Raw genomic sequence first — 26,129 nt, 5'->3', positions numbered from 1 at the left:
GGAAAAGCCATGAATTCAGATTTGGGCCTGTGGAATATGCAGCATCTCTGAGACAATCCCAGGAAGTCATGTGGTCTGCAGCCTTAAAAAATGGACTTGGCTAGGGATGCCTGGGTGACTCAGTCAGTTAAGCCTCTGACTCTTGTTTTCTGCTCAGCTCATGATCTCAAGGTCCTGGAATCAAGCCCTGCATCAGGCTCCTTTTTCAACAGGGAGTCTGCTTGTCTTCCTTTCTCTCTGCCCTACTCCTACTCACAATCTTCTTCTCTCTTTAAAATAAATGAAAAATTCTTTTTAAAAAAGATGGATTTGACCAGGCTGTGAGATTTTAATTAATTGACATTGCACTGTGAGATCACTCATCTGTGCTCCTGCGTTAGAAATACTGTAAGTACCTCTCCTCACTAGTGTTCTTATACCTCTTCAGCTCCACATCTTCTTTCTCTTCTATTTTTTTTTTTTAAAGATTTTATTTATTTATTTGACAGACAGAAATCACAAGTAGACAGAGAGGCAGGCAGAGAGAGAGGAGGAAGCAGGCTCCCCGCCGAGCAGAGAGCCCGATGCGGGGCTCGATCCCAGGACGCTGGGATCATGACCTGAGCCGAAGGCAGCGGCCTAACCCACTGAGCCACCCGGGCGCCCCTTCTTTCTCTTCTCTTAACAGCCCTCCTATCAAGCCAAGCCAAGCCAATTGCATATTTTAAGGACTACCCTAACTCCTCAAATTTATGTTTATGAATCAGTTATGATAATCTAAGTCCTCTGACAATTAATTATAGACTGCAAATCAAAATGCACAGTGCAAGCATAATATAATTATTTCTTGCTCACTAATGACATCTACAGTGAGCAGGTTTTTAGTAGACATTCTTCACACTGAGGTCTCAAGATGACAGAAGCCCTGTCTTCTTTTATCCATCCTGGGTGGTTGGAGGGGGAAATGGGCAGAGAAGGGCATGAATTGAAAGTTGTCATCGGCCAGGGGTAAAAAAGAGTCACATGATCTCCTTATCTTCCCCCTGATTTTAGCTTAGTCACAGAGATACACTGAATTCATGAGATTCTGGGAAATGGAGTCTATTTGTTGGGTGTTAGGAAGAAGTGAACAGAGATCTTGGTAGACAGCTAGCAGGCTTTTCCACAGCCAATCATTGTATCTTAGCAGAAACCTCATTTTCTCCTAAAACATTTCTTCTGTAAAGTGCTCTCGATTGAAGGCTGGTTATTCTCATAGGTACTCAGGTAAGATGGAGTCCAGAGAGTCAATACAAGTTATCCAGACTTCCCTCTCCTCCTGCCTTGTGTATGACCGAACATAATTGAAAGCCAGCCATTAGGGGAACCCACTCCCCTTTTGGAGTCTACACAGTAGGACACAAAGGCAGAAGAGACATATAAAGTACACTCATTGCCTTTGGACTTTACTTCACATACATAGAAATTTTTGTCTATTTCTCTGTAATATCCTGGATATTTTAATTTTCCATTTTTGTCTGTGTATATAAATCACTTAATAGCTTAGTTACTCACTGCTTGTCTTCCTAATTTCCAATGATATTCCTGATGCCCTATTTTAAGAGCTGACACCCATGGTCTGTTTGCTTGTTTCTATCTGATTTCTTTCTTCCCACACTGGAATGTGGAGTCCACTAGGATAGTATTTCTATTTCTCTTGTTCTGCTCTACTGTAATGTTTAAAGAGTGATCAATATTCCTTGACCAATACATATTTATTGAAAAACTTTTTTTTGGTAAAGAAATGGGTAGAAAATGGGTTGGCAATAATTAAATATCTTAAGAAGAAAGTGAAGATCTAGAATGCATGCTGAAGGTAGTAGAAAAGGTAATTCATTAATACTTAAAAAATAATTATGGAAAGACACAGAAAGAGAAACTAATGTTTAGAAATGTAGTAATTAACCTTTTAGAATATTTTTTTCACAGAGTTAGAAAACATGAGTATGATAGTGGAAACAAATCATTTTTGAGGGGCACCTGGGTAGCTCAGTTTTTAAGTATCTGCCTTCAGATTAGGTCATGATCCCAGGGTCCTGGGATTGATCCCCACATCAGGCTCCCTGCTTAGCGGGAAGCCTCCTTCTCCATCTCTTACTCCCCCTGCTTATGTTTCTTCTCTGGCTGTGTCTCTCTCTGTCAAATAAATAAATAAAATCTTAAAAAAATAAAATAAAAAAGCATTTTTGGATTGTCTTTTAGATTCTGTTTTTCTGGAAATTTGGAGGAAAAGCACAGAACTGGAAGTAATCTGAATGTTTTGATGACAGTCTTAAGTACTTGTTCTTAGAGTCAAATCTGATTAAAGGAAGAAAGTGATATTAAAAAGAGACTTAAAAATGTCAAGGTCACACGCACACAGAAAACCCCAAGAAATATCAAAGAGCTGACCCAGATTAGAAGAGACAAAGGAGCCATGATGACTAAATGTAACATGTGACCCTGGATGGTCCTGGCCTAGAGAAAGGACACTGGTAAGTAAGTGATGACATTTGACTAAGGTCTATAGATTAGATAATACTACTATATCAATATTAATCTCCTTATTTTAATAATTGTCCTTTGGTTTGTATAAGTTGTTAATACTTTGGGAACTCTCAGTGTATATGAAAATCTTAACATTATTTTTGCATCTGAAATTATTTTTAAGTGACAATTTTTAAAGAGAGAAAAGAAAAGTATCAGGGATTCAGAGAATATAAAATAATAAGAAACTGGCCAATTTCAAGAGAGCTAAGAAAGCTAATATTAAGAGTAAGTGGATGCCATTATCAGAATAAGAAGTTTCATAAGATAACATGATATTAGAATTTATTATTTCAGTTAGAATGTATTATTTTTAAAGTACACTTTTTATTGCATAATAGTACACTTATTACTGTCTATTTCTATGTAACAATGATCAGATTATAAGGCAGTACATTCCCATTTTTGTAGTTTATGTTCTCCCAAAAAGCAGAACTGTCAACAAGGACGTGTATGCAGATAGTTTAAGTTGAAACTATCACAGATTCTAGAACTGGGGGGATTTGGAATAGTGAAATAAGAAAAGGAAAGCCAATCCAATGAATGAAGACTCAGCTGGTTATCACTGTGGGCAAATCAGCCTCAGTTCTACAGAGGACCCTCCAAGGAATTGTGGTCTGATGTACACATAGGAGATATTTGTCTAACACACCTGTTTCTACACTGGTCAAGGTTTGCCAGAGGGGTGTTATCTAAACACTTCCAGATTTGTGCATATGCTTGAATGGCACAGACTTTTTTATTTATTTTGATTTTTTAAAAGACTTATTTATTTATTTATTTGAGAAAGAGAAGGAGAGCATGAAGAGGAGGGGCAGATGGAAAGGGAGAGAGAATCTCAAGTGGACTACTCACTGAGAATGGAGCCAACTTTGGGCACAATCTCAGAACCCTGAGATCAGGGCCTGAGCCCAAACCAAGAGTCAGATACTTACCTGACTGTGCCAATGAGGCACTGTTCAGCAGACTTTTTTTAGGTCCCCTGTGTGGCAGTAAAAAAATAATTTCCAAGACAGAAAGAAAGCAATATTGTAAAATTGAGGTCATATGTTCTCAACCTATACTTATGCTCAGCTGATAGCTGTAATCTTTGCCAAATATAAACATTAGACCAATCAATGTTTCACCCAGTCCTTGAACTTTTGGATCTGCTTGTGTCCTTCCTTAAAGAAACCATGACCACCACAAAGTCGGCAAGGTGGCAGATGGTCACAATCTCTTTAAAAGATTTAATACAAAAATAACAGTAAAACAATTATAGGCCCATCAAATATAACTGATATGAGACTATAATTTGTGTTCATTATATCCATTATCTACTATCCATTTTAGAATATTCCTCATCTAGGGTAGAGAAATGAAGAGTCCAAAGGACTGAAACCCTTTGTTCCCTTGCCTTTATTGGAACACAAGTGGAGAAATTGCCCATTTACAATTACCACTAGACATATAAGCACCATAAGTTCCTCATAACAATTAGTTAGTAACCCTAACAATGTAGTAACTTCCTTCACTGCCTACTGGTCAACCAGCATGGGGACCCAAAAATATTTAGGGAAAGATCACAGTTTTCACTTCAGGGGAACTCTTACTGCTTACCCATAGAGAAGTTACCCCACACCCCACACACACATAAACACACTGGATACAAGCCCATATTTTCAATGCAATTGTGGACACATAAAGTACAAACCTCTATAATGTTACTGGGAGTGGTGTTGAAAGACCGGATCCTCCCTCTAAGCCTTGATGTTAAAATACATGCATTTTGGTTACTATAGATGCTGTACAGCATTTTATTTGTTGGTTCAGTGCATGTACTATATCTTGCAGACAGCAACCAAAAACTAAGATACTTTAGCTGAGTATCTATTTATTTATTTATTATTATTATTTAAAGATTTTATTTATTTATTTGACAGAAAGAAAGATCACAAGTTGGCAGAGAAGCAGGCAGTGACAGAGGAGGGGAAGCAGGCTCTCTGCTGAGCAGAAAGCCCAATACGGGGCTCGATCCCAGGACCCTGGGATCATGACCTGAGCCAAAGGCAGAGGCTTTAACCCACTGAGCCACCCAGGCATCCCTTAGCTGAGTTTTTAATAAGCATTCTGTCACAGCACTAGGCTAGCTGTTTCTAAGTAATGCCAAGTATGAATGCAACATTTGGTTAAGTGCTCTTTGCCGTACATCCACCATAAAAAAAAGTTCCTTGTTTAAAGGTGATGTCATTCAGGGTCTCTTATAAGTCAGGTATTCCATGAACTGTCAGATGGTGATACTGATAGAACTATTTTCAGCAGGAAAGGCAAGTCCATATCTAGAGTTGATATGAATTACTTTATTACCTTACCAAATCTCCATTACCATCAGGATGGGACATATCCAGTATAATCATTGTGTCCCCAAGAAACTGGCTTGTCTTGCTGAGAAATGGTGCAGTATCAGATTCTGATCTTTACATGTTCGTCCTTCAGCAGTATCAGCATTAGGTTGGCCTTTGGTATTAGAGTTTATACTTTTGAACCAATAACAGGCTCCATTCAGTCATCAGGAGCGCTCTGTAAGAAAGCCCATTGTACTTAGAATGACTAGATAAGGCGCCCTCATCATTCATAGGACAAACCATCCTATTTGTTGAGTGTTTCCTCTGCATACTGATTTGATATAATGGGGAACAAGACCAAACTCTATTTTTTTTAAAGAATTTATTTATTTATTTGAGAGAGAGAGAGAGAGAGTGAGCACAGGCAAGGGAGAGGGAGAAGTAGGCTCTCTACTAAGCAGGGAGCCCAATGCTGAGCTCAGTCTCAGGGCCCTGAGATCATGACCTGAGCCAAAGGCAGACACTTAACCAACTTAGCCACCCAGGAACTCCAAGGCTAGATTTTTTCACAGCTCTACACTATTATTCTGGTAGACAGCTTCAGCTTCCTTTGGTGGAAGATTGTAGTAATACAGGCTGTACACATGAAGTATCATTTAAGATCCTTCCCCAGATGGAATCACCCTCTTTTATTGTAAGGTGTCTCCTTAGAGTATTTTAGATTTGGAACCAGGGTGAAATACTGCATTTTTTCAGGGCCCTTGGCTGGTTCAGTTAGCTAAGCATCTGACTCTTGATTTCAACTCAGGTCATTATCTCAGGGTTGTGAGATGAAGTCCCACATCAGACTCCACATGGAGCCTCTTTAAGATTCTTTCTCTCCCTCCCCCTCTCTCTTCCTCCCCTTCTCTAAGTAAGTAAGTAAGTAGGTAGGTAAGTAAGTAAATAAATAAATAATCACTTTTTTTTTCATTTTTATGGTTGAATTCAGTCTTCTGCTTTTAAGTTATTGTTATTTTTCTCTAATAAGTCAAGTAACCTTATTTTCTTACCCATCTGTGTCTTTCCTTGTATCACTTGGAATAGGAAATACAACCATCTTGCTTTTGTCACTTATGTACTACCTCCTGGACTACAATAGGTAGACTTTTATTAACTCCCTGTTATTGCCATGGGAAATATGTCAAAGCAGGGCATTCTCTCTCCCTGGACTTTAGTCACTCTTAAAATTACATTATGGACCTAATTTTTAACACATTCCACCCCTAGCCAAAAGATAAGAGTTTTTTTAAATGCTGTCATAGAAGATCCTTGGCTTTTTCAGGGTGAGCAGAATTAATAGTTCATAAATCTCAGTATGCTATTTTCTTCTTCTAGGCTTCTGAAACCTTTAACAACCCAGGAAATTGTCGTGGTCATTATATAGTTTAAATGCCAGACCAATACTTAAACCAGTGTTTCACTTTTTATGTGTACCTCATTATAATCAACCACTGGTCAGGTCTTAGTAATTGCAATTTCATTATACTTGAGGGATTATCAGTTCTCTAATTTTACCTGCAATCAGGTGTGACTCTCTGTGACTCTCTTCTGATCAATAGTATTCCCATTCTAGGATCTCATCCCAAGAATTTCTTCCAAATGAACAAATACAGAGCCTAAGACAAGGGGCTGTGGGCAAGTAGTCAAGTATGGGAAGAGTGAAAGGGAATGTAATTGCAGATGCTAAGAACAGTGAAACCCATAAAGAGGGAAATATAATTCAAGAGTGCATGTTGAGCTAATTACTGTTGTGGGTAACTGGGGCTCAGTTTAGCAGGGGACCTCTGAAAAGCAACTGTGAATATACCTCAGAGCTGTCTTGATGAAAGAAAGAAAAGTACCAGCAACTGGCTTCTGTCTCATATTGGCAAAGGCTAAAAGGGGTACAGACTACCTTGCATTTACATATTTGCATAAGTTCCAGAATAGCTGAGGGGATTCTTATAGTTATCCCATGTGACAGCTGCAGAGAAGCTCCAGACAGAAAGGAAGAGACATACACTCTCCAATGATACAAATACAGCCAGAGAATCCCTGTATTCAACACAGTGCTATAGGTATGGCTGAGGTAAAAAAGATAGGCTGAAACAATGGGATACTGGGCATAGAGATGACCCTAAATTCAGACTCCACAAGTCTTTCCTGTGTCCCCATCTGATCATTACCCACCCCAAAGATTACTACTCTTCTGGCTTTCAACATCTTGGATTATGATTGCCAGTTTTTGAACTTAATATAAATGGAATTATAGGATATGAATTGTTTGTAATTAGATTTTTCACTCAATATTGTACTTGTGAGATTGATCCATGTTGTTCTGTCCACCAGTAGATCATTCATTCTCCTTATGATTTGATATAAATTTATGTGATTATAGTACCATTTATTATTTTGCTACTTATGCATATTTGGGTAATTACCATGCTATAGCTTTTTTAAATATTGCTGCTATAATCTTTTTTATACATGTCTTTTGATGCAGAATTGTGTGCATTTCACTTTTGCCTATACCTAGGAATGGAACTGCTAGATTCTAAGTGTGAACATATTTGCTTAACTAGATATTTCAAGCCAGTTTCAAAAGTATTTGTACAATTGGCATTACTACCAATAATGTATGCGTACTCTAGTGACTCCATTTCTTTGCCAATCCTTATACTCGATGTTTTCATTTTCACTGTTCTGGTAAGTCTACAGTAAAATTTGAGATTCTAATTTGCATTTTCCAAAATAACAAATAAAGTAAAACAGTTTCACATGCTTATTGATCTTTTGGGAATTTCTGCATGTGAAGTACCTGTTCAGGTTTTTGCCCTTTATCCATTGGTGTAATGATTATTTTTTTCATTGAATTATAAATATTATACCTGTAGTTATTGTTCCCATAGACTTTGATATTGGTCACTTATAGGTTTGTTTCTGTTGTCTGTTTTTCTCCTTTATTTCTCTTAGCATGCTTATTATTTTCTCTAATGATAGCTGAGAATTTTATATGAAAAATTGAAGAAGCTACTCTTTACTTACGTGGAGGATTTATCCTATACTTTGGCAGCTGGGGGCAGAGAACAGAAAGGCAGATGACCTCAAATCCTTTAGGGACTGATTCTTGCTAGTTTATGATCTTTGAAATGTGTCAACTCCCTTTCATTCACCCAGGCTCTTATGGTGCAGGACTCCAGGGGACATAACTGACAACCAAGGATGATTCTTAGAAACCCTTTTCTTTTTGAGTCCTGTAATCTGTTCCTTCTCCTAGCAACTTCATTCTACTTTGCAATGTTTTTGGTTTATGTTTTGGTTTGGGTTTGTTTATGTTTTGCTTCTTAGTCTTCTGCATTATGTAGATAACTCTCATACTGTGTACTATATAGATAAATGTAGGCCATGTCTCAAGGGGACAGCAGGCACTAAATATTCATTGAATCTCTGCATCTCCCTACTTTCTGAGATCACGGCCTCTTAAATCCTTGTTGTTTTGATGTATTAACTCTAACTTTTTATTCTGTCTGCAATGTGAGATTTCCCAAAGTTTTGTAAGCACCTCTTCCTCTTAGCATTTGCTTTCTGCCTGGCTCTTTAGTCTCTTTCCCTACACAAAAACTAGGCAAATGCCTGGGGGGGGGGGGTGGGAAGGAACTTGCAAAAACATACACTTTCCTATGTAAGCTTCCATTTCTCCAGGATCTGTGCTTTCATGTGTCGTGGAGATGGTAGAAGCCCTCCATTCTTTCAACCAATTTTTGGTTTGTTCAAACCATTGTTCTTAGGGGGAGAATTTATCTGTTTCAAGCTTCTCTATCAATAGCTAAGAGTGGAAATGTCCAAAAATATAATGTTGCTTGCATTTTTTTGTTATGTCATCCAATAATTCCCTCTAGTAAGTGTTCCCCATTTCTCTCTTTTCCTTGAACCTCTATTTTTAGCCTCTTTCTCTGAAGTAGAACCTTTTCCTCTAGCTGTAAACTTTCTTACTTTTATGACAACCAAATGAAGAAAAGATTTTGACTTTGTCCCAAATTTGAAAATAACCCTTTTTCTTTTTCTAAGGCAAGTATCTTTAATTTTTTTTCTGCTACCTCCATCTTCTCATATCCAATTTTCTCCGCAAATGTTTCCCCCTGAAATGCATATTTTCTGACTCACCACTCTGCTAAAACAACTCTAGATTACATGGACATTTCCATTCAAAGTTGGTGGGAATGCAAGCTGGTGAAGCCACTCTGGAAAACAGCATGGAGGTTCCTCAAAATGTTGAAAATAGAACTGCCCTATGACCCAGCAATTGCACTATTGGGTATTTACCCTAAAGATACAAATGTAGTGATCCAAAGGGGCACATGCACCCGAATGTTTATAGCAGCAATGTCCACAATAGCCAAACTATGGAAAGAACCTAGATGTCCATCAACAGATGAATGGATCAAGAAGATGTGGTATATATACACAATGGAATACTATGCAGTCATCAAAAGAAATGAAATCTTGCCATTTGTGACAACATGGATGGAACTAGAGCGTATCATGCTTAGCGAAATAAGTCAAGCAGAGAAAGACAACTATCATATGATCTCCCTGATATGAGGAAGTGGTGATGCAACATGGGGGCTTAAGTGGGTAGGAGAATAATAAATGAAACAAGATGGGATTGGGAGGGAGACAAACCATAAGTGACTCTTAATCTCACAAAACAAACTGAGGGTTGCTGGGGGGAGGGGGTTTGGGAGAAGGGGGTGGGATTATGGACATTGGGGAGGGTATGTGCTTGGGTGAGTGCTGTGAAGTGTGTAAACCTGGTGATTCACAGACCTGTACCCCTGGGGATAAAAATATATGTTTATAAAAAAAAATGTAAAATAAATAAATAAATAAATAAATAAAAATATTTTTTTCTTCTCTTTTTACTTTACTGAAACTCTCAGTTACATGTGAATATCACACCTTCCTTTTTGAAACTGGTTCTCCTTTTAGCTATGTGTCTCACCTCCCCCAAGGCTAGTATTTATCCCACTTCTCACACTGTCTCCATCTCTCTTTCTCTGCCTCTATGTTTAATGCTTATATTTTACAAACCCAGCCCAATGCTCTTCTTAATTTTCCTGATTTCCTTGGGCAATTCCATACTTGCTTTTTGGTTTCAGCTGTCAAAATGCTGGTGACATAAAACCATGCATTTTTATTTTAAGTCTTGGCTAGTTTCCTGATACTGCAGTGATCAAGAATAAGGATTCTGGAGATGTCACGTTTGGCATTTGAGTCATACTGATAATTACTATTTGTGTAAGCTTAAGCAAATTCATTGACCTCAATAAAATGGGTATATAATAAATTACCTTTTGGAGTGTTTGTGGAAATTGTTCTATGTTATCAGTATAAGACCACCAATGACAGATCTATAGTCCAATAAAATCAAGTTTATTGACTCATGCTATGAGTTTTGCTAGTGTTTCCATGGTATGTTACATGAAATAAAGGAAAAAATTGAGCTATTGTTAGTTTGGGGAAGGATGGTATTTAAACAAAATTTAAATAAAGCCATGTAAGTGTGTGCAGGCATGTGTGCGTGTGTCTATGTGTGTGTGTGAGTGTTATGAGAAGATTCAAAGTAGAGTATACTGGTAAAAAGTTTAGCTTGAATCCATTCTTCCTAGATTCAATCCCAGCTCCACCATTTAAATGTTTCGTGACTTTGGGAAATTACTCAACCTTTCTGTGTCCAGTTTCCTCATCCATAAAATGGGATTATTAATATTTCAAAAGTTCATTTGGAACATTTGGCACATGGGATGACTTTTGCTGCTAATGTTACTGTCATTAGTTATTACTTGATACATGCAAAGAAGATGCAGGAAATATTGAAGAAATGCCTGGTATATAACAAAAATAGGTATCCATCATAAAGAACCTACTAATTAATAGTGTATTAAAAATATTTTAAACAAATACCTGAAGAATATTATGTTAATGTAAATGTGGTCAAATTATAATCTAACTGGACTTGTATTAATTTCTTTAGATTTAAGCATTAACACTACTGGGTATTTACCCCAAAGATACAGCTGTAGTGAAAAGGGCCATATGTACCCAAATGTTCATAGCAGCAATGGCCACAATAGTCAAACTGTGGAAAGAGACAAGATGCTCTTCAACAGATGAATAGATAAAGAAGATAGGGTCCATATACACACGGAATATTAATCAGCCATCAGAAAGGATGAGTACCCAACTTTTGCATCAGTTGGATGGGACTGGAGAAGTTTATGCTGAGTGAAATAAGTCAAACAGAGAAAGTCAATTATAGTAAGATTTCACTTACTTGTGGAACTTAAGGAATAGCATGGAGGACATTAGGAGAAGGGAAAAAAGAAGGGGGAGAAAGCAGAGTGGGAGATGAAGCTGACAGACTATGGACTCTGGGAAACAAAGGGAGATATTTAGACAGGAGAGGAGTAGGGGAATGGGTGAGCCTGGTGATGGATGTTAAGGAGGGTACAGATTACATGGAGCACTGGGTATTATTTGCAAACAATGAATCATGAAACACTACATCAAAAACCAATGAAGTACTATGTAGTGACTAACATAATAAAAAAATAAATAAACTTAAAAAAGATTTAAGCATCAAATACATCTCAGGGAACATTTTTGTTAGTTTTTCCTCAAACAATTTGGGGGAAAAATTCAGTTAAAAATTTGAGAAATTAAGGCCCCTCACTGGTTCAGTTGGTGGTACACACAATTCTTAATCTTGTGATTGTGAGTTTGAGCCCCACATTGTAAATAGGGATTACTTAAAAACAAAATATTTTAAAATAGTAATTTGAGAAATCTTCATCTTTAATAGTAACTCTTATTTATCTAGAATCTTTCTTACTGTTATTAAAACATTTTCAAATACAAATACATATATAGATAGAGAAGATAAAGTGGTTTGAGAAGAACCTTACCAATACTTTTAGAGAAAGTTGCTATTTTTCTCATAAAAACACCTCTTCATTAAATAAATTTAGAAATGTACAAGTAGAAAACATTAAATAATATTCATAATCTCACCATGTAAAGTTAATTATTTTAATGTGTGGGTACATTTCACACTGTATTTTCATAGGTATTGATTTTGCTCCTTAAATGTCCTTATCTAGATGTAATTTTATTTAGCTGGATTTCTAAATTTAACAATCAGTAACACTTGAGAAGAAATGTTTTTAAGAAAATATCTTGGCATAAACTTACAGATTATTTGCATAATGAGGAGTAATAATTTCTATCAAATATTTTTGTCTTTTTATGCACTATTTTGAAGAGTGATGTCAATACTTTCACTCACTGTAGTAGCTATTTCATTCAAATGATTTTCTGGGGTGCTGAGTCTTGAGACAGAATCTTTTCAGGACAAGCCACACAGTTCATAACAAATTAGGTCTTTTGCTGATACTTTCCTCATCTGTCAAAACCCTTTTTCTCAATCAGAAAAGGACAGTTCCTTGCCATTGTTTGATTGATGGAGAAAATTAAAATAATAGCTTTCCTTGTTTTTTCTATCTTCTTGTTCCTAGATACAAGGAGAATGAAAATAATGATAGTGGCAACGATTATTGCAGTTTTGTTGTTGTTTTCTCAAATTTTTTTAAAAAGTTACTCTTAAAAAATAATATTTTTATTATAATGTTTAGGTTATTTATTTTATAACAAACAATAATTTTCATTTTAATATTTCATTTTTTGCATCTCTTATTAGTGCTCTCTTATTATACCTCAACACTTACATTATCTATTTATCTATCATTTCTCTATCATCTATCCTCCAAGTCTCAAAATTAAAATATATATTTATCATAATAAATAGGAAATTATGTTAAAGAACAAAGTGAAGATTCAAGGTTATGTTCTAAAGAAACCAGTATACTTAGAAAATTTCACATAGAGAAGCCATTAATGAAAAATAACTTTTCTTTCTTCTTTCTTTCTTCCTTTATTTTTTAGTATTTTATTTATTTATTTTTCAGAGAGAGAGAGAGAGAGAGAGAGAGCACAAGCAGGGGTGCAAGTCTTCATATGTGAAATGAGGTCTGTCTAGTATACCTCCCTAGGTAGAAAGTCATTAGAACTATGTTAATGACTGTGTTTTGATTTGTTTCATGTCAGTATCTTTGTTGTTGGTGAAGGAAATTTTTCAACTTAAAAATATTAATAGATTGGGGGTTGAAACTTGAAAGAAAAGGTATATAGCAGGAAGTTTATTCATCTCTTTCAATAACTTTACTTTTAATATCTGTATCACCCTTGGCAATTTGGAAATGACCCTAGTATAGACACAGATTATTCACTAGTATACTGGACAGACCTCATTTCACATATGAGGACTTGCTAGTTTTGTACCATTAGTGAAAATTGGATATATAAATTACCCACAGGAAAAGAAAACACATGAGTTACATATAAACCACATTACTCGCCGCAATGTAATAAAAAAAAAATGGTGCATAAATAATGAATCTTGGAACACTGAAAAATAAATAAATAAATAAAAGAACCAAAATTTCCTATGTGGAAAGAATATTAAACAAACAAACAAACAAACTTAAAATAAAATGTAACATTTTACTCATGTAAAAATCCCTCCAATTCCTAAATATTCATTGGAATTTAAATGCATTATTAATGATATTTCCTCAGAAGCACAGAGCTTATTATATGAATTTAAGAATAATTTATTTAGGGAAATAACAAGCAACTGAGGAAAGCTCAAAATGATAACATAATATCTCCTTTTCAAAAATGCAGTATTTATGTTATAACTTCTAGGGAGATTAATGGAGAAAAACAATAGTATGTATAATCCAAAAAAAAGATTATCCCCAAATAATTTCTTTCCTCCTTTGAACAGTCTCTATTCCCTGATTATATTTGCTATTTACATTATTGCTAAAGTGAGTAATATTAATTTTATTAATAGCTTTATAGAGCTATAAGTCACACACCATAAAATTTCCCCCTTTTTTATAATTTTCAAATATTTTTATAAACATATAATGTATTATCAGCCCCAGGGGTACAGGTCTGTGAATTTCCAGGTTTACACACTTCACAGCACTCACCATAGCACATATCCCAACCAGTGTCCATAATCCCACCACTCTCTCCCTATCCCCCTACCCCTGGGCAACCCTCAGTTTGTTTTGTGAGATTAAGAGTCTCTTATGGCTTGTCTCCCTCCTGATCCCATCTTGTTTTATTTATTTTTTTACTACCCCCCCAAACCTCCACGTTGCATCCCCACTTCTTCATATCAGGGAGATCATATGATAGTTGTCTTTCCCGAACAACTTATTTCACTAAGCATAATATCCTCTAGTTCCATCCACATCATCATAAAAGGCAAGATTTAATTTCTTTTGATGGGATGTATATATATATATATATATATATATATATATATATATATATATACATGCCATTTCTTCTTTATCCATTCATCTGTTGATGGACATCTAGGTTCTTTCCATAGTTTGGCTATTGTGGACATTGCTGCTATAAACATTCGAGTGCATGTGCCCCTTCAGATCACTACATTTGTATCTTTAGGATAAATGCCCAGTAGTGCAATAGCTGGGTCATAGGGTAGCTCTATTGTCAACATTTTGAGGAACCTCCATGCTGTTTTCCAGAATGGTTTCTCTAGCTTGCATTCCCACCAACAGTGTAGGAGAGTTCCCCTTTGTCCACATCCTCACCAGCGTCTGTCATTTCCTGACTAGTTAATTTTAGCCATTCTGACTGGTGTGAGGTGGTATCTCATTGTGGTTTTGATTTGTATTTCCCTGATGCTGAGTGATGTGGAGCACTTTTTCATGTGTCTGTTGGCTGTCTGGATGTCTTCTTTGCAGAAATGTCTGTTCATGTCCTCTGCCCATTTCTTGATTGGATTATTTGTTCTTTGGGTGTTGAGTTTGATACACTCATTATAGATTTTGGATACTAACCCTTTATCTGATATGCAACTTGCAAATATCTTCTCCCATTCTGTCAGTTGTCTTTTGGTTTTGCTAACTGTTTCCTTTGCTGTGCAAAAGCTTTTGATCTTGATGAAGTCCAATTGTTCATTTTTGCCCTTGTTTCCCTTGCCTTTGGCGATATTCATAGGAAGAAGTTGCTGCAGGTGAGGTCGAAGAGGTTGCTGTCTGTGTTCTCCTCAAGGATTTGGATGGATTCCTTTCTTGCATAGAGGTCCTTCATCCATTTTGAGTCTATTTTGGTGTGTGGTGTAAGGAAATGGTCCAATTTCATTTTTCTGCATGTGGCTGTCCAATTTTCCCAACACCATTTGTTGAAGAGGCTTTTTCCCATTGGACATCTTTCCTGCTTTGTTGAAGATTAGTTTACCATAGAGTTGAGGGTCTTTTTCTGGGCTCTCTATTCTGTTCCATTGATCTATGTGTCTGTTTTTGTGCCAGTACCATACTGTCTTGATGATGACAGCTTTGTAATAGACCTTGAAGTCTGGAATTGTGATGCTATCCACTTTGGCTTTTTTTTTTTTTTTAACATTTCCCTGACTATTTCAGGTCTTTTATGGTTCCATATATATTTTAGGATTATTCGTTCCATTCCTTTGAAAAAACTGGATGGTATTTTGATAGGAATTGCATTAAATGTAATAGATTGCTTTAGGTAACATAGACATTTTCACAATATTTGTTCTTCCAATCCATGAGCATGGAACACTTTTCCATTTCTTTGTGTCTTCCTCAATTTCTTTCATGAGTACTCTGTAGTTTTCTGAGTATAGATTCTTTGCTCTTTGGTTAGGTTTATTCCTAGGTATCTTATAGTTTTGGGTGCAATTGTAAATGGGATTAACTCCTTAATTTTTCTTTCTTCTTTCTTATTGTTGATGTAAAGAAGTGCAACTGATTTATGCATTGATTTTATATCCTGACACTTTACTGAATTCCTGTACAAGTTGTAGCAGATTTGGAGTGGAGTTTTTTGGGCTTTCCACATATAGTATCATATCATCTGCAAAGAGTGATAATTTGACTTCTTCTTTGCTGATTTGGATGCCTTTAATTTCTTTTTGTTGTTTGATTGCTGAGGCCAGGACTTCTAGTACTATGTTGAATAGCAGTGGTGATAATGGACATCCCTGCCATGTTCCTGACCTTAGCAAATTTCCCCCTTAATGCATATGATTTATTGGATTTTAGTGCATCCATAACAGTGATCTAATTTTAGAATATTTTAATCACCCCCAACAGAAACCTCAGTGGTCTCATTCTATTCTGTACCTCCAGCTCTAAGGAACAACTGACATGTTTTCTGTCTCGTCTCTATATTTACCTACTCTGGACATATAATATGTGGCTTATTGTGACTGGTTTTTTTCACTTAGTTAATGTTTTTAATGTTCATCCATACTGTAGCATGTATTAGTACTCTATTCCTTTTTACAGTGTAGCTATGCTACATTTCATTCGTTCTCTTATCAGTTGATGACATTGGAGTTGTTTTATTTGGAGCTATTATGAATAATACTATGAACATTCAGCTACAAATTTTGTGTAGACATGTTCTCATTTCTCCTGGATATGTGCATAGGATCCATGGATCATAAGCAAACTCTATGTTTAAAAATTCGAAGAGCTGCTCAAGTGCTTCAGAAGTAACTACACCATTTTACATCATGACACACACATTTTAAATTTTGATTAGTATGATTTATCTATTTTTTTCTTTTGTCATATGGGATTTTAGAGTCATGTCTAAAAATCCTTGCTTAAGCCACAGTCACAAAGATTTATCCTCTTTTCTACTAAGGGTTTTATAGATTTAGCACTTACACTTAGGTCTACAGTCCATTTTGAGTTAGGTTTTTGTGGGTGGTGTGAGGTGGATGCTCCAACTTCATTCTGTTGTGTATGGATAGCCTCTTCTCCCAACAGTATTTGTAGAAAGGACTATTTTCTACTTAAATTTTCTTTAGGCTCTTGTTACAATCAATTAGCAATAAATGGAAGGGTAAATTTCTGGACTCATAAATATATTCCACTGACCTACACTATATTCCTTATCTTGCTTTTTATCATGACATTAAAATTGGAAAATGTGAATCCTCTTCTTTAGTTTTTGTTGTTGTTGTTGTTGTCTTGTGTTTTTGTATTTTTGTTTGTTTGTTTTGTTTCATTTTGCTATCTGGGTGATTTGAATTTTCACCTGAATTTTAGTATCAACTATCAATCTCTGTGAAAACTAGGCTACAATTTTGACAAAGGCTGTACTGAATCTGTAAAACAATTTGTGGAGTACTGCCATCTTAACAATATTAAATCTTCTGATTCATAAACAGAGTTGTCTTTCCATTTAAGGTCTCCTTTCTTTTCTTTTCTCAATGTTTTGTAGTTTTCAGTATATAATTCTTACACTTCTTATGTTCTATTTATTTCTAAGTATGTTGTTCTTTTTGATATTGTATGTGGAGGTTTTTCTTAATTTTATTGTTCATTGTTTCTTCATAGAAATACTTTTCATAATGATCTTTATCTTAAAGCCTTGGTGAACTTGACTCTTAGTTCCAACAGCTATATTTTAGTGGATTACTTAGGATTTTCTTTGTATATGATTATGATATCAACTATTAGAAATATTTCACTACTTTTATCTCCCTTATCTAAATGCCATCTTTTTCCCCTACTTACTTGCCCTGGCTGAAACCTTCAGCACAAAATTGAATAGAAATGTCCAGAATAGACATCTTTCTTTTGTTTCCCATCTGTCACCATTTATTATGATGTTAATTTTGTGGTTTTTCTTGATATATAAGATATTTTTCACCTTCTTTTGGATGGAGATTTTTTATTAAACTCTAAACAAACTGCAAGTGCTCACTGTACACATTAGGGCTCTATGTTGTTTTAGCAAAGAGGATATTTGAAGGCATTTATATCTTCCTGTGCCATTAATTATACCACTTGAAGAGAAAACCTTCAGAAAAACTAGAGCAGATCTCTTAAGCATCTCACCCTCCTAAATAAACATTCTTATACACTGTTTGCAAGTCCCAGGGAAACTATGAGTTGGCTATGACTTAGCCAGATTGGCAAGTAAACAGTTATCCCAGCTGCAAAACAGAGATTGGACATTGATGTTATTTAATTTGAGATTATAAAATTGTCTGCTTACCTCTTTCAGGTTTAAGCACTGAGACTGAGAGGTGTTGATTTGTTTTTGTTTTTGTTTTTGTTTTTGATTTTGTTTTTGTTTTATTTGTTTTTTTCCCTCTCCTTTCTATTTCTTTTGTTCTCACATATAGTAACATCAAAAGTTCTGGATACAGTATTATATACCAGGGACAGTGACATTTTTTATTTGTTTGTTTTGTTGTTGTTGTTTTGCTTTTTTATTACTGCTACCTTCCATTGCCACTACAGTTCTATCATAAGAATTTCTGTTTGTACATCAAGAAACATAGTTAAAAAAAATTAAAACTTCCTTACTTTCACTCTCTTGTTTATTATTTTTTTCTTGTTTTGCTTCTCAAGTGACATACTAGAAATACTGCTTCAAGACTAATAGCCAAGGTGGATGTTTAAATCAAAACCCAAGTAATAATCAAAGCTCATTACTTTTCACAAAAGGGAGGAATGTAGCCATCAATGCAAGGTTTCCTTGAAAATTATGAGCAATTTCTCATTCATTCACCTTCAACTCTGATATGCACATGCACATGTATTTTTTAAAAATTTACCTAACTTAAAATATATCTTCTGAGGAATATATTTGCATAGGAGAAAACCATAAAGTACAAGTTTTCCTGCTGATTGAAACACACTTAATAAGATCCCCTGCTGCATTTCTGTGATTTTCATAAATCTCTCAGAAGGGCCTAAAGAAGTGATATTTTCAGCTGTGTTCACAGTTTAAGCAGGGGTAATTGGGAAAAGTTCAGGTTGTCATTATTCTTTTTTCCATGAATTAAGAAAAGGTTATTCTGTGTTTGTTCCCATATTGGTACAGGTAGAATCTCAGTATCTGGTTGGTTTAAGACTATATAACATTATATTATATTATATAACATAACATAACTATTAGATCACATAATATTTCAATGAGTTTCATAAAGAGAAAGCCCTTTAATATATTTATTTGTTTTCCAAATATTCTGTTTTCATTGTGTGGAAACTTAAGTGTACATGGACTACATAGAGCAGTATATACAAAGTAGAACAAAGTATAAGTCTCTGTTAGATATTGGCTTATTAAATTGACAATGGCAATAAAAAATTACATATAAGTGTTAACTGTGTTTTTAACATCTTAGATGTTGGATTTTATTGAATCAGCTCAGACAGGTCTAAAGGTAGGTATCCCATCTGTCTTTCAGATGCAGCTGCTTATTAATTATCATAGACATTTTATTAGCCATCATAAACTATTAGTCCATTGTTCTCATTTGTCTGAAAAGGAGAATGTTTTGGTTTAGTAATTGATAGTTGAAAAATAGGGCCATTTCCTATTTGAGCCAACAAAATTGTGTTTGTTAAATAGACACTATTTTCATAGTCCTAGTGTTTTCCCCAAGAAAGCTCCATCCTGCTATCGAATCTAAGGATTAAGATATAGAATTTCTGGAAGTTGACTTCTCAACATCCATTTCTGTCGGGTCGCGCCCCTAAGATGGCGCCAGCTACATAGCCTGAGCAGCACGGACAGCCTGAAAAACATCCGCCCTGGCCACACGCGACCTCGGGCTCCTCACATGAACACTGCATGCCACCACTGCCTATGAGCCCCAGATACCTCCTGTTCACTTGAACACCTCTGTGATTGGCTGTTATGCCCTATATAAGGCAAGGGAACTTCCCTGCAGGGGAAGGAGAAAAGAAAGGAGGAGAAAGATTGATCAGGGAATAAACAAGAACTTGTGCATCGACCTGTGTGTGTGTTGGTGTTGCGTCATCTCTGCAGGCAGGGAGAGCGAGACGTTTGGTGCCGAAACCTGGGAACTGTGAGTATATTTAAAAATAGCAAAGATACAGTGAAGGTAGAAATTCTGATACTGGTTGAGATATGTTCTGATTTACTGATAATATTGAGGTATATTTAACTTTTTAATTTTATGTGCATTGATCTCACATTGAACAGTTTTGTCAGAGTGAAATACAATGTTTCCATTTTGTTTACTTGATTTTTAGAAGTGGTAGTTCTAACAGGAAGATTTCATGGAATAGAAGTTGTGCAGCTTTTTAAACTTAGCATTTTAGGGAGAAGGTGAGAGAAGGCAATACATGAGTACCTTTTCCCCCTCATCATATTGCACCTTCGTCACTAGGACGACCACAAAGGAGAGGTTAGAAGTTTGCTGAAGAGCAACCACAAAGGGATTGCACGTTTGTCACTAGGACGACCACAAAGGAAAGGTTAGAAGTTTTCTGAAGAGCAACCACAAAGGGACAGCAGCTGTATGTTCGCGGATTGCGACTGTAAAGGTAAAGATAATGGGGTCAGAAATTTTTAGACTCTGAATGGAGAGCCCCTTGCAGGCACTTTTGAAAGCTAACGGAACCCCTCTTGAGAGTTATTTAAGAAGTTGTTTTTCAGGAGGTGGGAATTTGAATAGTAAACCTGCATCATCTCTGTGAAACCTTAAGATGATGAAATAGAACCTTTCTTTGTTCCTATTTCTTTAGTTATCACTGTCTTATCTAACACTTTGAACCAGTTAACTCAGTTGGAGCATGGTGCTAATGTGGCTAAGGATGGGAGTTCAATCCTTTTATAGGTCCCTTAACTTTACACACTTACACAGAACTCTTCATAGCTACAGATTGCCACTTCTTGTAGGTATATATCTCGCAATTCAGCTCTTAGTCACAGGGAAGGTGAGGAGTATAGCTTAGCATAAGCCTTTCATCTCAAATGGAAAGACAGCTTAAATAATAGGTATATGTGATACTATAGACTTTTAATCTAATATTTAAATTAAACATTATAATGTAATATCTAAAATATGTGTCACTATAATTTTCTCTGGGTAAGACCATTTTCTAAATAGTATCTTTTAAAAATTAAATTTCAATAAATTAAGTTTCAGTAAAAATTAGGTACAAATACAAATAAAACATAGTAAGAAAAGGTGAAATCCTGCTAACACTGAGTTCTTGTGCCTAAGTTTGGGTTTATCAAAGGAAAGTATACTTGGTGCTATACAAGGCAGCAGAGTCTTCAGTTCACATATACTATTCAGTATTACACAACTCCTAATTTCTGTTCTTGGCCTTTGCAGTTTATGTTAGTACCAGTTCATGTTAGTACTTTTCTCAGTTATGAGTTATGATTAGTATTATTTTTAGTACAATTTTTTGGTAAAAGATGTTAGATAAGTAAATATTGTTAAACACTTCAGTTGCTCTTAAGCTCCTCACATGCTGTTTAATCAGAAGAGTATTGATTTGATCTCCAGAAAGAACCAAAGAAAGAGTTTACAAAGTATTTTGGCTGTTGTACTGACCTAGATTAGGAAAGTTGCTGTCTGTCATTGCTTATTTGATATTGCGCTGCTAAGCAGTATCCAGAACTGAGGGACTACCCAACATCTCTATGCCTTTTTACCTCTTCTACCATCTTAGGTATTCTGTACTTGACTTTGTAACTTTGCAGGTCTAGGGATGAGAAATTTATTGAGGTAATGGAGGGTTATAATCAAGTAATCAAGTAATTTGCTTCTGCTAGAGATAAAGTGAATGGATTTTGTAATGAGTGGTCATGATCAGAATAAAGGTTAAAAGGAAGCAAGCATTATTAGATGGTTTTTAAAACTAATCTTTTGGCAGTAATTTCAAAAGTAATTGACACAGATTATTTACTTGAATCCTGAGATGTGAGGATTTGGATCTAAATCCTGTATCCACTTTGGGGAATCATTAATATCAGGACTAAACTCTAAGGACTATTGAGGAATTAAATCTAAATGACCTTGAACATTCTTGATACATGTTATGTCCTAATCTTAAAAATGGTCATTTAGATTCAGAGCTACATTTGTGGCCTTTGAAATAGGCCAACTTAGAACATTTCTCTATTTGGCAAGTTGTGCCCCTCTTATCCCAGCACCCTCCTTTGGAGTAAACGATGGACCCCCTATGCCTACTGTGGATACTCATCCTACCCTTCAGTGTTTTGACTCAACCATGGCAGAATAGAGAAGTACAACTACGGACCATGGTGCAAGCCTGGCCCACTCCTCTGCCCCTCTCTAACGACTCGACAGTTTCCTTTGTTTTTTTCTACCAATGCAAGTACCGGCTTTCCATCTCTACCATACGAGAACACCAAATCAGCTTACAACATCACTTCCTTACTCCTTTCCGGGAGCCTTTGCTTCTTTGTTCATTTTAACTATTCTTCTTCCTTTCAACCCCCTTGGATATCACTCGTAATGATCCTCAATCAAAGGGTAGATCTCCTCCAGGAACAAATCAACCTAATGTCGCAAATTCTCTCCACCAGTTGTATCCAGCCCTTATCGGGCATATGCATCACATCTAACTTGTATTCTAATCTCTCCTGAGCAGTGAATCTCTCCCGAGAATTATCTCAGATGCTCAACGGCACCTGGTCAGCCAAATTCCACAATCTGAGAGCCTCCCTCCGGATGGAGATTCTGCAGATCAATGCCATGAGAGTCAACCCTCTCACGGCCTCCCAATTCCTACAAACTATGCAGGCAGTGGTGGCTTTTGGGAAATCCTGGTTTGGGACTATTGCACTCGGCTGTATTGTGCTCCTCGTCCTCCTCCTGGCGCTGCATTGGATAAGGGCCCTCCAACACACATTAGCCAGAGACCGGCAGGCTGTACATCAAGCCTTGGTAGCCACAGAGCATGGTAGCTCACCCCAAGTATGGCTTAGCATGCTGGACCGGTAGTCAATGACGGGTAATGAGGAAGGTAACGGCGTACCAACCTAAGACAGAAGCTGCAGCATACTCTGCAATATTTGATGACAGGTTAGGGCACAAGTTGATCGTCCCAACCTAAGACAGGCAGTCCCTTATCCATACAAATAAATAAAGAAGGGGGAGCTGTTGGCGTCACGCCCCTAAGATGGCGCCGATCGCGCTCCTAAGATGACGCCAGCTACATAGCCCGAGCAGCACGGACAGCCTGAAAAACATCAGCCCTGGCCACATGTGACCTCGTGCTTGTCACATAAACACGGCATGCCACCACTGCCTATGAGCCCCAGATACCTCCTGTTCATGTGAACACCTCTGTGATTGGTTGTTATGCCCTATATAAGGCAAGGGAACTTCCCTGCAGGGGAAGGAGAAAAGAAAGGAGGAGAAAGATCGACCAGGGAATAAACAAGAGCTTGTGCATCGACCTGTGTGTGTGTTGGTGTTGCGTCATCTCTGCAGGCAGGGAGAGCGCAACACATTTCATCCTCAAAATAAGCCATTCTTCAAATCTCTTTGCCCTCCAGAGTGATTGGTTTAGGAAAAAAAACACATGACTTGAAACTATAAAAGAAATTCTTACAGGATGGTGTTGCTGGTGAATACTTCCTAGTGGCCTTGTTTCCAGTGGTGCTAATGGATTTGATGCTTGGAATTGCGATAGTCTTGCTGTGAGAGTTGCAACGAAGCCGACGTACCAAGGAGGACAAAGTCAAACATGCAGAGAAGTGAATCCAGAGCTCTGCCATGTCATTTTTGGAGCAGTCCTATTTCCAGACTTCTTATTTGGGAGATAATAAATAAGTAAACTTGTGCCATTACCTGTCATCTATCACTGTTCAAATCAAAAGGAATTCAGGGTTTCTTTTCTTTACAGTCAAATGCATCTCATCCAAGATATTAGTTAAATATTTTATTGTAGCTAATATTGTATAATTTTTAATTATTTGAAAAAATTAAACAGCTTTGTTACAGGATCATTTTTCAGAGATAAGCTTTATTTCTCAATGTATAAAATATAAGATTTAGTAAAAAAATAAATTGTACAACCTGTAGATATAGTCCCACAGTACCTCTGTTAAAAAACAAAATTCAACCAAGTAAATTTGAAGATCTAATTATTAAGTGACTCATAAATCAGACAGCATCCCATCTAGTAGGTAGAGGGAAATTCCAAGGAGCTGTGCAAAATGGAAGGTGTTTATAGGAAAGAGGGTAGGGCAAGAAAGTTAAAAGCAAAAAGCAAGAAAGTATTGTTCCAGGCAGTCATTATCCCCTAGGGGAAACAACAGAGGGTAACATGCAGATTACTTCATCTTCTTTTGGGGAATGGAGAAGGTTCTATGACAGACTCATTGGTGCCATTAATAAATGGGATGGGTGAAAGGTAACATTCCTTGGAGTTGAAACTGCAGTTAGTTTTGGTATTAGTCTTGGCTTAATGACTTGGGGCTGTAACCTAAGTGACACCATTTTAGGCCTGGAGTTTTTAGCACTGCTAACATGTATAAGGAGCTTGTGTTTAAAAAAGAAAAAAATATTTAACTTAAAATATATCTTCTGAAGAGTATATTTGCATAAGAGAAAGCCATAAAATACAGAACACTCCTGCTGGTTGAAACACACTTAATAGAGTCCCCTGCTGAATTTATGTAAATTCTGCAAATCTTTCAGAGAGATCTGAGAGTACTTGCATTTTCAGCTGTGTTTGTTGTTTATGGAGGGGCACTTGGGGGAAGCTCGGGTCATCATTAATCTTTCTTATGTGAATTTAAAAAAATAAGTTATTTTGTGTTTCTTCTCCCTTTGGATGCAGGTGGAATCTCACTAGCTATGTGTGTCACTTTTACCCCATTCTTACCCCAAATTTAGAACAGAAATGTGTAAGTTATAAAATATATATCATTTCATATAAAAAAGGGAGTTTTTAAACATATACATTTTTAATGTACTGAAAGCAGCTTATTATGTCTTAGTGGTGAAGCTTTATATCTGCTCTACTAAAGGCAACATCAGCTTCTATTACCTGTAAGTATACTCACTACAACTTTGGCCTCTGGGGAATTGATGATGGGGCCATGATGTGTCAGTGTGTGAATAACAGACATCACCTTGATATTTTAATTATGATTTTACCATCTTTTGTCACTATGCAGAGCATTTGAGGAATTATTTTCTTTAAATTATTTTTATTATTTTTATTTATTTGAAAGACAGAGATCACAAGTAGGAGGAGAGGCAGGCAAAGAGAGGAGGAAGCAGGCTCCCCACTGAGCAGAGAGCCCAATGCCTGGCTGGATCCCAGGATCCCGGGATCATGACCTGAGAAGAAGGCAGAGGCCCTAACCCCCTGAGCCACCCAGGTGCCCCGTTATTTTCTGATGAAAATAGCATAATTTTCTTTTCTATAAACATTTAATCTTTGTGAGCATTCAGATTTTTGTTATTATTAGGACATTATTTCCTACTAACTTATGTAAAGTGGATATTAGCATTTGTTTTTCTGGTATTAAATCCAACTGCATAATTATAAAATCTTAATATAATTGACACCCAGGTTAGGGAAAAAATATATTCTCATACAACTTTTGTCACATACTTGAAAAGAGGAAAAACAAAAACTACATGGTAAGTGATTTTGCTTGATAGTTTCCATTTCCTTTGTGGATGTGCTGATATTAAAATTATAACTAACGTGTTCTTACACAAATTTAATTATATAATTTCTGTTATTTTCAAGGATTATGCCTAGATTTTCATATTCTTAGACATACACTTTGTATTTCCTCTAAATATTTTGTTTCATATGTAGTTAATCCCCAGGCATTGTGTTTTATTATTCACACCCTGACTCAGCAGTTATTACTCCACCGGTTAGAAAACCCCCAAGCTGTAGGAACTGGGGCTGGTAGAAGAAAGAGTCAATGTTGCAATTAGTTTTGCAGATAGAACCACCACACTACTAAGTCAAAAAAAGCTACTTTGAAAACTATATAAACACATATGTTTAAACACTCTATCATTTTTATCATTCAAATGCTGAATTACTAGAAAAACGGTATTGTAAAGTTGTATAAAATTATATTAAAATCCTCCTTTAGGACAAGTTTATTTATATAACAGCTGTTTTATTTTTATTTTAAATGAAAAATATAAAAATAAGTTTTGCATCTTCTCTTTATAATACGCTGATACAAAATATCTAACAACGTTTGGATTTCGTTTTCTTAGAGATGGCAGGTTGCCCACTTTAAATTTCTTCTGTAGAA

This window comes from Mustela nigripes, chromosome 3, assembly GCF_022355385.1.
Source record: "Mustela nigripes isolate SB6536 chromosome 3, MUSNIG.SB6536, whole genome shotgun sequence".
Classification (NCBI taxonomy): domain Eukaryota; kingdom Metazoa; phylum Chordata; class Mammalia; order Carnivora; family Mustelidae; genus Mustela; species Mustela nigripes.
Note: the sequence above shows the minus strand (reverse complement) of the source record.